The sequence below is a fragment of the Malania oleifera genome, chromosome 4, assembly GCF_029873635.1.
Source record: "Malania oleifera isolate guangnan ecotype guangnan chromosome 4, ASM2987363v1, whole genome shotgun sequence".
Lineage (NCBI taxonomy): Eukaryota > Viridiplantae > Streptophyta > Magnoliopsida > Santalales > Ximeniaceae > Malania > Malania oleifera.
This window is the reverse complement of record NC_080420.1, coordinates 76,311,087-76,328,559: the sequence shown is the minus strand read 5'-3', so window position 1 is coordinate 76,328,559 and position 17,473 is coordinate 76,311,087. Positions and strand designations below refer to the sequence as shown.

Here is a 17,473-nt window from a genome sequence, read left to right as displayed (position 1 = left end):
ATATAAAGACTTATAGTCTTTGCTTACACATATTTCCCCTTTTTACAACAAAAACAAACTACATTCAGAATGTGTAACATACAAAATAACAAAAACACCAACAAAAGTCTATATGTCAGAATTAGTGTCACTGTCTTCAGCAATTCCTTTTCCTTTGGATTGCTGTGAGCCTGCTTCTTCTTCTTCTTCTTCTTCTTCTCCTTCAACTTCTTCATCTTTAGCTTCTTCCTCAGCAGAATTTTTACTATCTTCATCATCTGAATCAGTGTCATGTTTAATGACATGATGCTCTATCTTAGCAATACGAGTGTTTAATGAGGTATACTTGTCATCAATGGTGGAGAGTTTATCTTGAAGAGAAGAAAAGTTTTCTCGCATTTCGGAACTAAAACTAGTATAATTTTGATAAAATGGAACAAACCAAGGTGTCATATTAGCTTCTTTAGGAGTTGGACTCCTTTCTTTAGGTGCACGTCTTGCTGGTCTATTGCCTCGAAACATCCAACCCTCGGTATACTTTTTGCAACCCATTCGTTTCAATGTAGTAGATGAGAAAACAGGATAATGGGTTCTTTTTACTATTTTTGAAGCTAGAGAGAGGACTTGAAAATGGGCAAAGATTAAGGAAAGAACACCACCATATGGAAGCCCAATTCTATGAGATTCAAGCTTCATCACCATCCACTTCAGTATGATACTGGATAAGTCTAATTTCTTCCCTTTTAGTAAGCACCACATAACAAAACAATCAAAATATGACACGTGATCAAAGGATCCAAACCTCGAAATTATGTTGTATACAATGATCAAAGGTGCATCATTCATCACAAGAGGCAGAAATTCTTGTGGTGTAAATCCTTGTTCCATGGTCCAATGCTTCTCAACTGGTGTACACTCAAAATTCCCATGCTTGATATGAAGAATTTTCCGTAATGAGTGTGGGGTAAGTGTAATCCTTTGACCATAAATTTCAGAAGTAATTCCATCTTCCTTCTTAACCAAGTTAGAGTAAAAAATCTTAATCTGATCTTGATAATACCCTTTTATTTGATGAAGGATAAACTTGTCCCATCCTATAGCTTTGAACATTTCTAAAATTTCAGGAAAATTTTCTTCAAAGAAAGTAACATCTAAAATCTTACAGAACATCGGTTCAATAGCAGATAGGTGATTCTGATACAATGATTTTGCGTGCAAAGAGACAAGCCATTTTTCTATGTCATCATTGCTTGTAGGCTATGAAGAAGATAACGAAGCTTTGTCCTTCTTTCCCACAGTTTTGGTACGAACCATCTTGATAAGTAGAAACCCTAGATATGTATGGAGTAGGGTATGATGGATAATCGTTTTGTGAAGCTTGGGAGAGAAAGAACTAAAAGAAAATAGAAGAGAAGATGTTTTAGAGGAAGGAAGACTAATGGGCAAACGTCTGCAGGGTTTAAAAATCATGTTTTTAAGTGAAAAGTACATCATCCTCCTCAAGACAGTCGTCTATCTCTAATTGGATAGTCGTATGTCCAAAGAAAGTAACCTGCCAGTCGACTGCTAACTCACTGGCAGTCATCTGTCTACTATCTTTTATACAGACAGTAGCCTGCCAATCGTCTGTCAGCTCCCTAGTAGTCGTCTGTCCTGACCAAACTGAACTTCTTTCTTTTTTTTATAGTTAACTTCTCTTATATGTAACATGCCTAATTCTCATTGAATAAATATAAATTAATCATCAGCTAATGGTTTGGTAAATATATCAGCTAATTGAGCATGAGTATTGACAACTTCAAGAACTATTTCTTTCTTGTCTATATTATCTCTTAAAAAGTGATGACGTATATCAATATGTTGAGTTCTTGAATGTGATACCAGATTCTTTGAAATATTTATCACACTTGTATTATCACATTATATAGGGATTCTTTGGTATTGAATTTTGAAGGCCCTTAATTGTTGTTTCATGTATAAAATTTGAGCACAACAACTCCTAGCTGCTATGTATTCTGCTTCAGCTGTAGATAATGCTACATAATTTTGTTTCTTTGAAAACCATGAAACTAATGAGTGTCCTAAAAAATGGCAAGTCCCACTAATGCTTTTTCTATCTATTTTGCATCCTGCATAATCTACATCTGAATAACTCAACATTTTGAAATCAGTTCCTTTTGGATACTATAAACCCTAAATCTAGTGTGCCTAGCAAATATCTAAGGATCCATTTTACTGCTGTTTGATGTGATTCCTTAGGAGCCAATTGGAACCTAGCACACATACACACACTGAACATTATATCTGGTCTACTTGCTGTTAAGTAAAGTAAACTTCCTATCATACCTTGATAATGTTTGGTATCAACTTGTTTCCCTTTTTCATCTTTGTCTAAACTAGTTGAAGTGCTCATGGGTGTTCCTATAGATTTACTTTCTTCCATATCAAACTTCTTTAACATGTCTTTAATATACTTAGTTTGATTTATAAAAGTTCCATTTTTAGTTTGTTTGATTTGCAAACCTAGAAAGTAATTTAATTCTCCCATCATGCTTATTCCAAACTCTCTCTCTGCATAGTTTTAGCAAATTCATTACACAAATCTTCATTAGTAGCTCCAAAAATAATATCATCAACATAAATATGAACAATAAGCATATTATTATCTTTGGTTTTTATAAATAAAGTGTTGTCTATCTTTCCTCTTGAAAAATTATTTTGGAGTAGAAATTTGCTTAGCCTATCATACCAAGCTCTAGGATCTTGTTTCAATCCTTATAGGGTCGTAGTTAACTTAAATACATGATTTGGATTTTTAGAGTCTTCAAAACCTGGAGGTTGTTTAACATAGACTTCTTCATTAATATAGCCATTTAGAAATGCACTTTTTTCATCCATTTGGTATAATTTGAAGTCTTTATAGGCTGCATTGGCAAGAAGCATCCTTATTGCTTCCATTCTTGCTACAGGGGTAAAGATTTCTTCATAATCAATGCCTTCTTCTTGACTGTAACCTTGTGCTACAAGCCTAACTTTATTTCTTACAACTACTCCAGTTTCATCCTTTTTATTTCTAAACACCCATTTAGTTCCTATGATTGACTTGTCTTTGGGTTTAGGTATAAGTTTCCATACTGGACTTCTTTCAAATTGGTTTAGTTCCTCCTGCATAGCTATGATCCAAGAGTCATCTTTTAAGGCTTCTTCAATATTCTTGGGTTCATCTTGAGATAAAAAAGCATAATGGTTGCAGATATTCTTTAATAAGGCTCTAGTGGTTATTCCTTTTGATGTTTCACCACGAATTTGTTATTTTGGGTGATTTTTATCATATCTCCATTCTTTAGGAAGCTTCAGATTTTCTACAAGGTTTTCATTTGGAGCATCATTATTGATTTCTTCTTTTATTTCAAGATCTTCTTCTTTTTGTGGAGTATCTTCTTTTTCATCATTCTCATTTTTATTGTCAGGATTGTTTGATTCATCAAATGTTATGTGCATTGATTCCATAATAGTAAAGGTTCTTTTATTATAAACCCTATAGCTTTACTATTTATAAAGTACCCTAGGAAGATACCTTCATCAGATTTTGCATCAAATTTTCCTAGATCATCTTTAGTATTAAGAATAAAACATTTGCATCTGAATACATGAAAGTATGAAATATTAGGTTTTCTTTATTTCCATAGTTCATATGGTGTTTTGTCTTTTTTTTGATCTTATTGACACCCTATTTACAATGTAGCATGTTGTATTTACAGCTTCTGCCCAAAAATATTTAAGTAGATTATTTTCATTCAACATTGTTCTCGCTATTTCTTGTACAGTTCTATTTTTTCTTTCTACAACTCCATTTTGTTGTGGAGTCTTAGGTGCAAAAAAATTATGGTTTATTCCATATTCATTACAGAATTTTTCAACATTTTTGTTTTTAAATTCCTTACCTTGATCACTCCTAAAGCTTGTTATATTATAGCCATTTTCATTTTGTAATTTCTTACATAATGTAATAAGCATGTCATAGGCTTCATCTTTGTTTGCTAGAGATAATACCCAAGTGAATCTTGAATAATCATCCACTATTACAAAAGCATATTGTTTTCCTCTTAGACTTGAGGTTCTAGTTGGACCAAATAAGTCTAGATGCAACAATTCTAGGGGTCTTTTTGTAGATATGTATTTTTTTTTTTTTTTTTAAACTTGTTTTAACTTGCTTTCCCTTTTGACATGCATCACATATCTTGTCTTTTATGAATTTTTTATTAGGTAGTCCTTTGACAAGATTTTTCTTTGATAATTTGGATAATAGGTCCATGCTAGCATGTCCTAGTTTCCTATGCCATAGCCAACTTATTTCATTTATTGCTGCCAAACAAGTTACATTCTAATTTACTAAGTTCTCAAAATTTATACAATAGACATTGTTTAACCTATGAGCTATAAACAAGGTTTTATTGTTCTTAGGATTTTGAATAACACATTTTTCTTTCTTAAATATTATTTCGAACCCTTTATCACTTAATTGACTAATACTTAAAAGGTTATGTTTTAATCCTTCTACTAATAGCACATTATCTATAGTGACTGAAGGTTCTTTACCAATTTTACCGATGCCAATGATTTTACCTTTAACATTATCGCCGAAGGTGAAGTATCCTCCATCCTTTTGTTTTAATGTAGTGAACTTGGTCTCATCACCGGTCATGTGCCTTGAGCACCCACTGTCCAAGTACCATTTATCTGTTGACGGTGTTGTTCTAAAGCATACCTACAATGGAGGATTTTTTGTGTTAGTCTTTGGAACCCAAATTCTTTTAATTTTCTTTGTTTTGTTGTTATTTCCATTATTGACTTTCCATTCCCCTTGCACTTTAACGTATTTTCTCTTTAGTAGGCAGTTAAACATTACATGACCTTAGTCTTGCACATATAACAAGTGGTGTGTTCATGTTTGTTGTTTGATGAAGTACTAGCATAATACTTAGCTTCCTTAACAAAGTATCTCATGTATAGCTTTTTGTTCCTTTTATTTTATTTACCATTATAGCCTATACCTTCTTTGTTCCCATGAAGCCTTTGCCGTCCAATCATCTTTTCAAAGTTATCTTTTCCTTTGGTAAAGTTATAGATAATTTTTTCTTTATCCTCTACTGCCTTTTTGAGTTCATTTACATCTAAATCTTTTTTATTCAAACTATCTTTATGAGTTTTGCTTAATTCTTGAGTTACTCTATTTTCTTCTTCTTCTAACTTCTCAATACAAGTGTCTTTTTCTTTTTCAATGATTTTGAATGATTCAAGTTGCTTTAATAGTTCTTTATTTTGATCTTTCAAAGTTATATTTCTCTTAAAAATTTTTATGAATCTCTTATGCAAAGAAAACAACTCAGCTTGCAAATCCTTATAGGAAGGCATGCTGTCACATGACTCATCACACAACTCATTGTGAGATTCTGTAGAGGAATAGTAGGAGTTTACCTCTTCTTCATTCGCCATGAAACATGTGTTTGCCATCTCTTGTCGACTTGATTCATTTTTTGTCTCGCTAAAGCTTGAATCATCCCACGTAACTTTCATAGCTTCCTTCTTTTCCTTCTTGTCTTTCTTGAGCAACGGATAATCTGGTTTCATATGCCCTGGTTTCTTGCAGTGATAACATATCGGAGGTTTATTCTTACTTTTATTTTCCTTCCTACTTGTCTCTCCTTTTTCAGGTTTCTTTTTATTGAACTTCCTAGGAAATATCTTATTTCTTCTATAGAACTTGCCTAGTCTCTTAGTGATGAATGCTAATTCATCTTGATCTAAGTCACTTGTCTCACTTTCCTCTTCACTAGAGCTGTGGCTAGATGCTTTTAGTGCAATAGATCTTTTATGCTTTGGTTCAGGATTCCTTTCTTTTAAGGCCATTTCATAGGTAAGAAGTGAGCCTATGAGTTCATCTAAAGAGGTAGTCTTAAGGTTTCTACCTTCAGTGATAGTTGTAGCCTTTGGTTCCCATATTGAGGGAAGGCCTCTTAGGATTTTTCTGATCATTTCGTATGTAGTATAGGTTTTCCCTAAGGCACTTAAGGAGTTTATTATGTGGGTAAATCTTGTGTACATACTTGATATTGTTTCATCAGAATTCATCTTGAATGCTTCATATTCTCTTGTTAAAATGTCTATCCTATTGTCTCTAACATCAATAGTTCCTTCATATGTCACTTCTAATTTGTCCCATATTTCTTTAGCCGTCTTGCATGCCATGACGCTATTAAATTCGTTAGCATCTAAGGCATAGTATAAAGCATTTATAGCGCTTCAATTGATTTGAAGCATTTTATAGTCTAAATCAATCATATCCTTTTTTTCTTTTCGAATCTGTTTTCCATCAACTATTTTAGTGGGAATAAGGTCTCCATCCATAACTACTTCCCCTGCTTTCCAATCCATGTGTTGGATATAGATTTGCATTCTCTTTTTCCAAAACGTATAATTATGTCCACAAAAAATTGGTGGACGAGTTAAGGATTGGTCTTCACCGAAGGGTGCTACTCCTATATTTTCCATTTGATCTTTTTATAGTTTCTTGTTAGGAATTACTATAACTAGGCTATGACACCAATTGAAATTAGGAATAGCTTCCCAAGAGGGGGGGGTGAATTGGTTTTTTTTTTTTAATTGTTCCTTTAGAATTAGTCCTTTTAAGTTGTAAATCTTAGAAACAATCACAACAAGATCCAACTTTCAATTTATGTAACAATATATGTGAAAATTTGCTGCACTTAGTATAAGCCTTGTATCACAATTATTCTTCTTCCCAATGTTCAATTTTTAAATAAACTTTTAGATTAATAAGTCAAGAATAATCAACCAATGTAATCTTTTTCGGTTTCCGCAATCAATGCTGATTTATCCAAAATGAATTACCTTCCGGTCTATTTAAGAACCAAACATTCAGAATTGAAATTTAAAACAACCACGCAGATTATATCCTTGAAAAATAAAGATTAGTGTAGAGAAAGAAGAACACAAGGATTTTTGCGAGGTTCGGCTTCAACAGAGCCTACATCCTCGCCCTTGGCCAAACCGCCGAAGGATTCACTATTACTGTTCCTTTATCAGCCAGAAAAAAAAAACAATTACAATCACTCCTTGGGTAAGGCTAGAGCCTGCCTTCTCAAAACAATCTCCCCTAGTTTGGTCCAACGATTCAATTACTCAAATCGTCAACAAGCCCTGTTACAAAGATAGAAAAACAATACGTACAAGAACTTGCTCCTCAAAGAGCTGATTAGTACAAATTTAAAACACTAATGCACTTTAGTAAATTCAGAATATGAATTTCAGAATGAAGCTCTTAGAAATTTATCGCCGTGGGTATCTTTCAATGAAAGAATCAACAACTCAATAATCAAACACAGTGAGCTTCAGCAAGAATTTCTTTTAATTTTGAGCAAGGATGAGAGCTATATGAAGCACTTTCAAAAATTTAGAATGAGAGAGAGTATGACAGCAGATTGTGAGTTCTTAATGATCTTGGTGATTAAATCAATGTTTCTTTAGGGGTATTTATAGATGTATAAAACCTTCTTGCTTGTTCCCTAAAGGATACTCAGACTTGTTTCCATATATTAAACTTATTTGAGTTTCCAAATATTTGAATTTCAAAAATTATATCCGTTGGAAAACAGAAAAATGCCATGAGCCAGTTGACTGTGAAGTCGTGACAGTCGTCTATCCATTTAATATAACTGTGAAAATCATAGGCAGAAAGGTGACAGTCGTCTATCCCTTGAGTGGCAGTCATCTGTCATCAGAATATAAGGTGACAGCCGTCTATCCATATGATGAAAGTTGTCTGTCCATGTATAATTTTAAGCCTATTAATAACATAGAGGGTGGATAGTCGTCTGATGAAACTTTTACAGTCTTCTCACTTTTCATTGACAGTCGTCTGTGGGAACCTTGACAGTCGTCTGTCAGGTTTCTGTGTTTCAATTTTAAGCCTTGTTAATTTAGTCAGTCATTTGTCTATTAACACATAGTCGTCTGTCAACTGAATAATTTTATTTTCTAGTCACTTTTTGATTTCTCTCTCATTGTTACTTGGAATATAAATTTGTTTAAACTTTGAAAACATGTTCCAAGGTATTATCTTAAGGTCTCTAAGTCTATTTGCCTAATGAGCTTCAAAATGAAAACTTCATACTTGAATAAACTTAAAGTACTTACAAAGACTTGTCCTAACTGCTCAAAAATTCTCCTTTGCTTTGAACATTCTTTGTTGCTAGTCTGTGATCTCTCAGAATAATCTGAACTTTGAGCTCTCTTGTTGATCTTCTTTAATCATCATGCTCTTATGGTCTTCAGACTTTGACCCATACTATCAGATTTTGATTCATGCTACATGAGTACCTTTAATATGGATTCTTGAGAAAACACAACACTCAACTGAAGCATGTTAAATCCTACTTGTTTGTTTACATCAAAATGGAGTATTAAACCTTGTAAGGCCAACAATGTTTATAGACTAACTAAAGCATTGTATGGTTTAAAGCAAGCTCCTAGAGCTTAGTATGAAAGGCTAAGCAGTTTTCTACTGGAAAATGGATTTACTTGATGAAAGATTGACACGACACTCTTCATAAAAGCTAAAAATGAAAATTTCCTTCTAGTACAAATATACGTAGATGATATCATATTCGGAGCAACAAATGAACAGTTGTGCAATGAGTTTGTAAAGTGTATGCAAAATGATTTTGAGATGAGCATGATAGGAGAACTTAACTTCTTCCTAGGACATCAAATCAAACAAGCCCAACATCTTTATAAACCAATTGAAGTACATTAGAGACTTGCTCAAAAGGTTTAATATGGAAGATGGTAAAACTCTTGGAACGCCTATGAGCTCTTCTTTAAAATTAGACAAAGACGAACAAGGTATACCAGTAGATGTTAAGCTTTATTGTGGGATGATTGGCAACTTACTATATCTAACTACCAGTAGACCTAACATAATGTTTAGTGTAAGTTTATGCACAATATTTCAGGCTGCACCTAAAGAGTCCCATTTACTAGAAGTCAAAAGAATACTTAGATACCTAATTGGAACCATTGAACTTGAATTATGGTATCCTAAGTATACCTCATTTGAGATTATTAGCTATTCGGATGCTGATTATGCCGGTAGTAAGGTGGATAGAAAAAGTACGAGCGTTACATGTCACTTCTTAGGACATTCTTTAGCATCTTGGATTTCAAAGAAGCAAAATTTAGTTGCCCTTTCCACAACCGAGGCAGAATATATAGTGGCTGGTAGTTGTTGTGCTCAAACGCTCTACATGAAACAACAACTTATGGATTTTGGATTATACTATGAAACAATTCCTATAAAATGCAACAATACGAGTGCAATAAACATATCAAAGAATCTTATATCACATTCACAAACTAAATATACAAAAATTAGACATCATTTTCTTCATGACCATGTGCAAAAAGGAAATGTGACACTTGAGTTTGTATGCACAGGTGAACAATGGGTAGACATATTCATGAAACCTGTTCTAGAGAATAGGTTTATTCAAATTAGACATGAATTAGTTCTGATGCATAGTCGAGAAGTTGCCTAGAGTTACATTAGACTACATAATTAAGAGAGGGGGGGGGGCAACTTAAATTAAAATTAACATTTGGTTAAAATTTTCACATTTGGCTAATTTTTTTTTTTTTTTTTTTTTTACATTTAGTATTAAACTTAACGAATGGTTATTGCATGTTAAATTTTTATGGATACATGACACATGTTGATGCTCACATTAACTTTTGGACTTTAATGGACTGATTTGCTTATTTATGTCTATGTAAATTGAAATATTGTGTATGTTCACATTGACTTTTGATTCAACAACACCGATACACCTTAGAAAGTGGAGAAGTAAATTGAATATAACAGAGAGATTTATTCTGCAGTACAATTTTGAAACATAAAGGTTAAAATTTTGATTCCAAGGATGAGATATATTTATGTTAGAATAATTTTTTTCTACCTTTTTGTTGATGTCAAAAAGGGGGAGAAGTTAGTAAGAAAAAATAGTTTTTCTTTCAAAATAAAGGGGGAGATATTTTTTCAAAAAGTCAAAAAGGGAGAAGTTGTACTAGCAAAAATATTGCATATTCTACAATGTGTATGAACTTCATTGTGTATAAACTATATTACTATATTGCTAATTTCTAAATTATGCATTATCTTAGGGGAAGCCTTGTTAGGTGTAACCCATTTTTGTTCGTGTGTTTGTCATCATCAAAAAGGGGGAGATTGTTGGCTCTATGAGTCCATTCTTGTTTTGATAATGACAAATCACATGGTATTTGACCTGTGCAATTGAGTTTGTGAACAGGATCGTGATTTAGAATGCACGAACGGTAAACTTGATATGGAAGCCACAAGGAACCTAAAGTACATATCACTTGGCTCAATCCATGGAACTAGAGGAATAAAATGACGAAGAAGCAAGCTTCAAGTTCAAGATCTTCAATGGGAATGGGTATTTAGAATTGAATGTATTTACAAATATCATATGATATAATTCGAAGCTCAAACATTCCCTAGACTAGCCTTAGGACATATGCATTTCATGAAAGATATATTTACATTAGTTCTAAGTTAATTAAATTTTTTAGAGGAAAAATTCTAGACGCCTCGTCGATGAACCCCATGGCCTCGTTGATGAATGCATGAAGGCCACTTGCCGATGAATAGTTTTGTCTCGTTCAATGAAAAAATACTGAGAGCCCAAAAAGTTCAGACAGTGCTCTTATTGTTGAACTTATAGCCTCGTCGACGAACGAGTGTTGTACACTCATCGATGAATGTACCCCTTCGTCAATGAAGGTCGCGGCGTTGAATGCATCTCAGTAAGGATACGCACGAAAATTACTTAATCTAATTGATCCAATGGCCAAAACATAATCTAAGGCCGCGAACAATTATAAAAATAATCTCTAAACCCTAGAAGAACAACTTTTGGCATATTATTGATGGTGTTGAACTTTTTGCCTACATTCTGAGAGCCTTGCACATATTGCTGAACTTGTGCCTGCACTCCAAAGATTTTACATCCAGTTTCTGAGCATTTGTTACGTTGATCAAAAGGCATTCACACACATATTTTGCAATCGTTGTTTGTATTGAGGTTTGAGTAGTTCGAGTATTCAAATCCTATTTTCTTATTTCCCATATTCATTATATTTAATATTTTCCTAGGGAGCAAAAATATTGATGTATATTTTATATTCATTGATTGAATAAAATACTTGAGAAAAGTTTTCTAAAACTAAAATCTTTGAGATATTCAAAACTATATTTTCATTCAAAGATTTGGTATTTGTTTATTACAAAAAACTATCTGATTGCAAATTCTAAGAGCTTCTAGATACATACTTGAGCAATTTTTTTTAAAGATTGTTTAAATCTTTACAATATTCAAAGTCATATTTTTTTATTCAAGGATTTAATCTTACAAGTTATTTGATAGCAAGAACTTAAATCTACATATTATTCAAGACTATTGTTTTAAAGATCTTATTTTTTATTCTTGCATAAAGTGAGTTGAAACCAAACCCTAAGATCTCCAAAGTTTTTACTTTTCATAAATTATTTTTGGGAGATATTAATTAAAAATAAATTTGGGAAGCATCACATTACTCCTATAACGATCTTATTATTACACACATATTGAGCTTCATGCTTTATCATATGATTATGTATTAGGATTTATCTTGTACTCACTAGATGTTATCTTTGGTGTATTCCCAAGAGGGGGGTGAATTGGATATTTAAAAATTATCGCCTAGGTTAAACCAGATCAATAGTATTACTCAATCTAGGGTCTAACTATATAGAAATAAACTCAATCATTCACAATATAACATACATGTGTAGTAAATAAATTGCAGAAATGTAAAGAACATGCACGATATGTTATCGAGGTTTGGCCAACTGTGCCTATGTCCCCGCCTCTAACTCGCAAGCCTGAGGATTCCACTAATGCTCACTTAACGGGTGGAGTAGCACCTAATACAACCAGGTCAATTAGCACAGGGTTGACCTCAACCTTTACAAATTCTCCTTGCACTGCGGAGAAGGCCCTAACAATCCTTACAGGATGGATCACCACCCCTTCAGGCCACGCCTGGAATACAACAGTATTTTTCTCAATAAGATTGGTACAATGATTATGCTTTCATGTAAAGTAAATATGTACCCAATATAAGCACAATCACATACACATCAACAATATAGGTAATGTAAGCTCAGTGATGTGAATATATGTGCAAATAACACTCAACAAGATATGATCATAGTAATGTTCGATAGTGTTCTAAACAAGATGTATCCTTGCAACAAGTTTATGTCAAATCTCAATGTTCAATTAGTGTTTCAAAGATGCTAGTCAAATATTCAAACTAAAGGAATCTTGCAATGACAATGTAAAGACCCCTAAGCTTGTTAGTTTATCCCAACTCAAGATTTATAATATAGAAATCTCTGGGACAAACAAAGCCAAACTCCCCAAAAATAATATCAACAATCACACAAGAAAATGGCAGTTTTAGCACTCACTAGCAATCACAAGCACACTCTATAAGCTCTCACAATCTCAGAATATATCAAAGGAATGGAAATTTGAGAGTATTTGGATAATAAGAGTGTTTGCAAAAGAGAGGATTTTTTTGCTAATGAAGTTGCTAATTGTTGCTAATCCACACAAATGAGCCTATATTTATAGGCAGGGATAAAATTATAACCATTTGGGACTTGTTGGGAAATATTAAAAAAGTTTCAAATAGTTAAAACGCCATTAACCCAACTTAACCCAATTTTACCGTAGTTAAAATAATTTTAACCCATCGAGGTTTGGGTGGCCGAACCGTGGTTCAGTTGCCCGAAGAGATACAGTAATAAAAGTATTTAAATTCAGTTCAGCAGCTCGAGTTTGAGTTCAGTGGCTCGAAACAAAGTCAGAAAGATTTCTTCGTAACTTCGGGTGCCCGGTTATAGGTTCGGTAGCCTGAACTCGTGTGTTTGGTCACCTGACTATATCCCTCGGTAGCTCGAGTTAGTGGAATGTCCCTTTCGAAGGGTTTGGGCACTCGTGGATGGTATGCACAAATATGTCGGTCCCCCGAGAGCCTAAGTCAACTGTTGACATCTCAACAGTTTGGGCACTTGACGAGTTTTGAACTCCTGTGGTTTGGTCGCCCGAACTCTCACAATTTTTGCCTATTTAGTTTATTTTTTCAACTAATTCCCCTGATATTATAAGTGATTATGGGGACTATTATGTGCATTTGTGTAGGGACCTAAGGTATTTTTAGGGTCTATGAGGACACCGAAAAAATCCAATGTTGATCGACCAAAGGGTGCCCTAATGACATTCGGTACCCTAAGATCAGTCTATGGTCATGTTGAGCTTACAAAAACCTATATGCATGACATGCAGAGATTATTACAGACCCATATTACATTAATTGAATTTACAAAATGAAAGAGAATCCTCAAGGTCTTCATGCTTCGCTTTCATGTGCCATTACTTGATCTGCTAAAACGAACATGCACATACACTTGAAAACCATCAAATACCTAAGTATTTGTCATAATCAAAACTGAGTGTGACCTATAAGGTCAACACTAGCTCAGTTAGAAACATTTTGATTTTTATAGAAATTGTATTCATTATTTTGTATTCACGGTTTGCCCTATGAATCGGGGTTGAGGAGGAAGCTATGCCTCTTATAAGTAGCAAATTGTAAGGGAAGCTCCATCCCAGTTAAAGGAGCAGATTTTTAGTGGAATCCTTGAGTGGGTTGCTCAAGGAGAGGACGTAGGCTGGGGTAGGTCGAACCTCGTAAAAATTAAGTTTGCATCTCTCTTACCCTTACCTCTATTTAATTTCTACATAATCTTATTTGGGTGAATATTGTAAGTACTTTAATTATATAGTAGGTTTACGAAGTAATTGGGTAAGTTAGGTTGATTGACAAAATCACTTACTAGGTTGATTAATTGAAAAACATTAAGGTCATTGTAAGTAGCTTACAAGTTTGTAATTGATAGTTTTCTAAATTAGAACTTGAAAGAATTAATTTTTAAAATACCCAATTCACGCCCTTTTTTTAGGACAACACTGAAATTGACATACAGGTTGCTGGATTGGGTAGTCTATGAGTAGTAGCCATGTGCTGCTAAGAATTTTCAGCCAAATTTTCTAAGAGAATCCAGGCCTCGTTTTCGTGCTTTGTGAGGAAGTACCTCCGCACAATGCATCAACCATGGACCCATCTCTCTCAGCTAAGCCTTCATAAAAAGGTTGGATTAATTGCCACTTAGGAACCTGATGATGTGGGCATTTACAGAGCAAGTCCCGAAAGTGCTCCCAAGTCTCAAAGAAAAGTTCCCCATCCATTTGTGCGAAACTTGTGATTGCCCTTCGCAGTTGGTTAGCTTTCCGAATTGGGAAATACTTTTTCAGAAATTCACGTTGCATCATGGCCTAATTGGTCACCGAGTTTGGCTCTAAGGACATCAACCAGTATTTGGCCTTATCCTTCAGAGAGAATGGTAAGATCCTAAGATGATGGGCATTATCACTAAAATTAGGTATGCAGATGGTGGAGCAAATCTCCAAGAACTCATCTAGATGCTGATATGGATTCTTGGTGGAATTCCCATGAAAGTTGGGTAGCATCAAGATAATTGAAGTCTTAATCTCAAATTGTGCCGCCTAAACATCCAGGAATCGGATGCAGTATGAAGATGTGTATGCATTAGGTACAAAGTAATCTCTAAGAGGCCGAAGGGGTTGTTGCCCCACCACAAGTAGGTGGCGAGCGTAGGGTTTTGGGATCTGTCCAGCAGGAACTAGTGGGTTATTTTCAGCCATGACTTTCAATTTAGACAACCCGACCTTCTTTGGATTAGAGATAGGCTTCCTAAGGGACTTACAAGATTTTTCAATCTCGAGACCTATGGGAATTATCTCAAGTTCCAAATAATGCAGACCAAACATACACACTTGTAAGCACAAAGATTCAAACTTTAAAAAGAGTAAACAAAAATAAAGAAAATAAAGATAATAAAGAAAGTGAAAATAAAAGGAGAGCAAATAAAAATAAAAATAAACAAGTCAACAATATTCTTAAGCGGAAGTTGGCTTATAACCATAGACAAGTCATTAGTAATGGTGCCAAATTTTGGTAAGCTCGTCAAGACTTGGGTCTTTAACTACAAAAAATAATATTTACAAAACCTAACTATCCCAAGTTTAGTAGAAAGTGGGTAAGTCGGGTATCAATCCATGGAGACTTAAAGCGCAGTTATCAAACCACTTCCAAATTAGTTTATTATAGCCGTAAAAGAAGTAAAATGTGGTATTTTTCAATGGGTGAGTTCTAACCAACAACTGGAAAGCAATTAAATGAAAACAAGTAAATCTATATTAACTCTACTCCTAGAAAGCAGTTTTTAAACATGAGTATAGTTTAGGATGTTGTTCTACTTACTCCAAGTTCAATGAATTTACAATACTAAACTAACTGGAACCCAGCTAAACAATCTAAGGAGTCGTTCGAGGGCATAGAATAGCAAGGGTGTAGCAACCGTCCGGGGCATGGTCAGGAACCAGAGTATACTATATCTCAACAATCATGAGAAGCTCTATGGGAGACTGTAGCCTAATACGTGTACCTGACTGAAGCAACAGAGGTTCTAATCTTGTCACTAAACATCATTACAATATAAACCATAAATGAAAGCATCAAAGGAAAGCTGTAAATGAAAGCATGTAAAAAGATCATCCCTTTGTGTTCATCATATCTAACACTAACACCAAGAAGTACAAAAGAAGACCATGTAATATACACTCGAAGACACACGAACTCTGCTAGTTGTCACAGATCATCGGACACTTCATGCACAGCCTAGAAATCTACACTACTCCTTATCTAAATTGGCTCCCAATGATATCTTAGGTCTTTCACTAACCTAATAGAGGCCAAAGAGGATCCCAGAGCTTGTGTTTGTAGCTAATACTTATATGCTCTAGGGTTTACAAGGTTTGTTTTACAAGTTAGGAAAGTTTGTCGCAAATTTCTCGCATAAGATCGTCGCTATCGACCAAGTTGCCGTTCTGTCATTCTTGTGTGTGCCCTAGTCAAGACTCGTGGGAAGTTAGGGATTCGAATCTTCAATGTCTTTAACTTCATCGTGCCTTAGGGTCTTGCTCTTTGAGCTGATGGTCGAGACTTGCAGGATCTCAACCTTCAAGAAATCTTAGGAACTCGACATGGTCGACCTTGAAGGTCTCTTGGACGAACACTTCATCAAGACTCTCGGTATTTCTGCTCTCAGTTCTGTCTTAGTATCTCAATGTGGTCGCCTTGGAGAGTCACTTGGTCGAGCACTTGGTCAAACTTTGCAGCATTCTAATCTTCATCTGAACCTTGGAGTCTGCAATAGAAGACTAAGTCGAGCATCATCTTCTTGTCCCTTTATGATCTAAAGCTTCTGAAGCTTGGCTGAACATATGAATTCGAGCTTTGAGTCTTCCAAATCCTCCTTGGCATCTTATAATTTGTAACTCCATGGTTTTAACCTGTTTTTCCTAAAAAGACAAACAAACCTTGCATAACTTTGAACAATGATAACTTTAGGTAAATACATAATAAAATGAGGATAAACAAAGATAATAGAGAGTTTAAAATCATGTATTTTAGGGACTTATCAATCAACACCCCCTCAGGCCACCCCTGGAATACAATTGATCCTTACAGGCTAGATCACTACCTCCTCAAGCCACGCCTAAAATACAATCAACAAGTATAAAATTTTGTGTACAATATAAGCACTTCTAAGCTAAGCAGATGTGTACTACAGTTCAACTAATGCACTCTAGTATGATAAGAATTAATGCTCAATAGACTATTTTGATTTATGTCTCTCAAAGCAAATGTATTATGCAACAATGTGAGAGATGCTAAAGACTATGATCCTTGATGCTAAAGTATAATGCACTCTATGTATTTATCAAGGATTTCAAGGCACAAAATAATATCTACCACAAAATATTTTCCAACAATGACGTATAGGTGGCAATGAAGATTAGCTTCACAAATTATTTTTCAATAGACACAAAGCAACCCTTTGAGTTTTTCAATGAGTATGCAAAGACACACAAGCTATGAAAGAGTTTTTCCCAAAGAAATATATCAATCAAATAATATGGGAAGAACTTTAAGGTTTACTCTCAAAAGATTTTGTAAATGAAAATGAATATGTTAGAGTAAAGATTTTTGAACAAATGTGTGAAGCTCACAATAAAATCAATCAATCTTCCAAGTGCAATAATATGCAAATAGAGATTGATAATCAAAGCTCTACTGGATAAATTTCACAAGACAATGAGCAAGAGAGTAATATGTGCTTGCAAGAGTGTAAAAATAGCTTAGG

The 17,473-nt window shown here is 34.3% G+C and overlaps 1 non-coding gene across 1 annotated transcript; it reads left to right on the top strand.

Moving 5' to 3' along the window:
- Positions 1-14,358: 14,358 nt before the first annotated feature.
- On the top strand, positions 14,359-14,464 carry LOC131154618 (small nucleolar RNA R71). The gene has a single exon (XR_009136536.1). It is a non-coding gene; the product is annotated as a small nucleolar RNA R71 (small nucleolar RNA).
- The last annotated feature ends 3,009 nt before the right edge of the window (positions 14,465-17,473 follow it).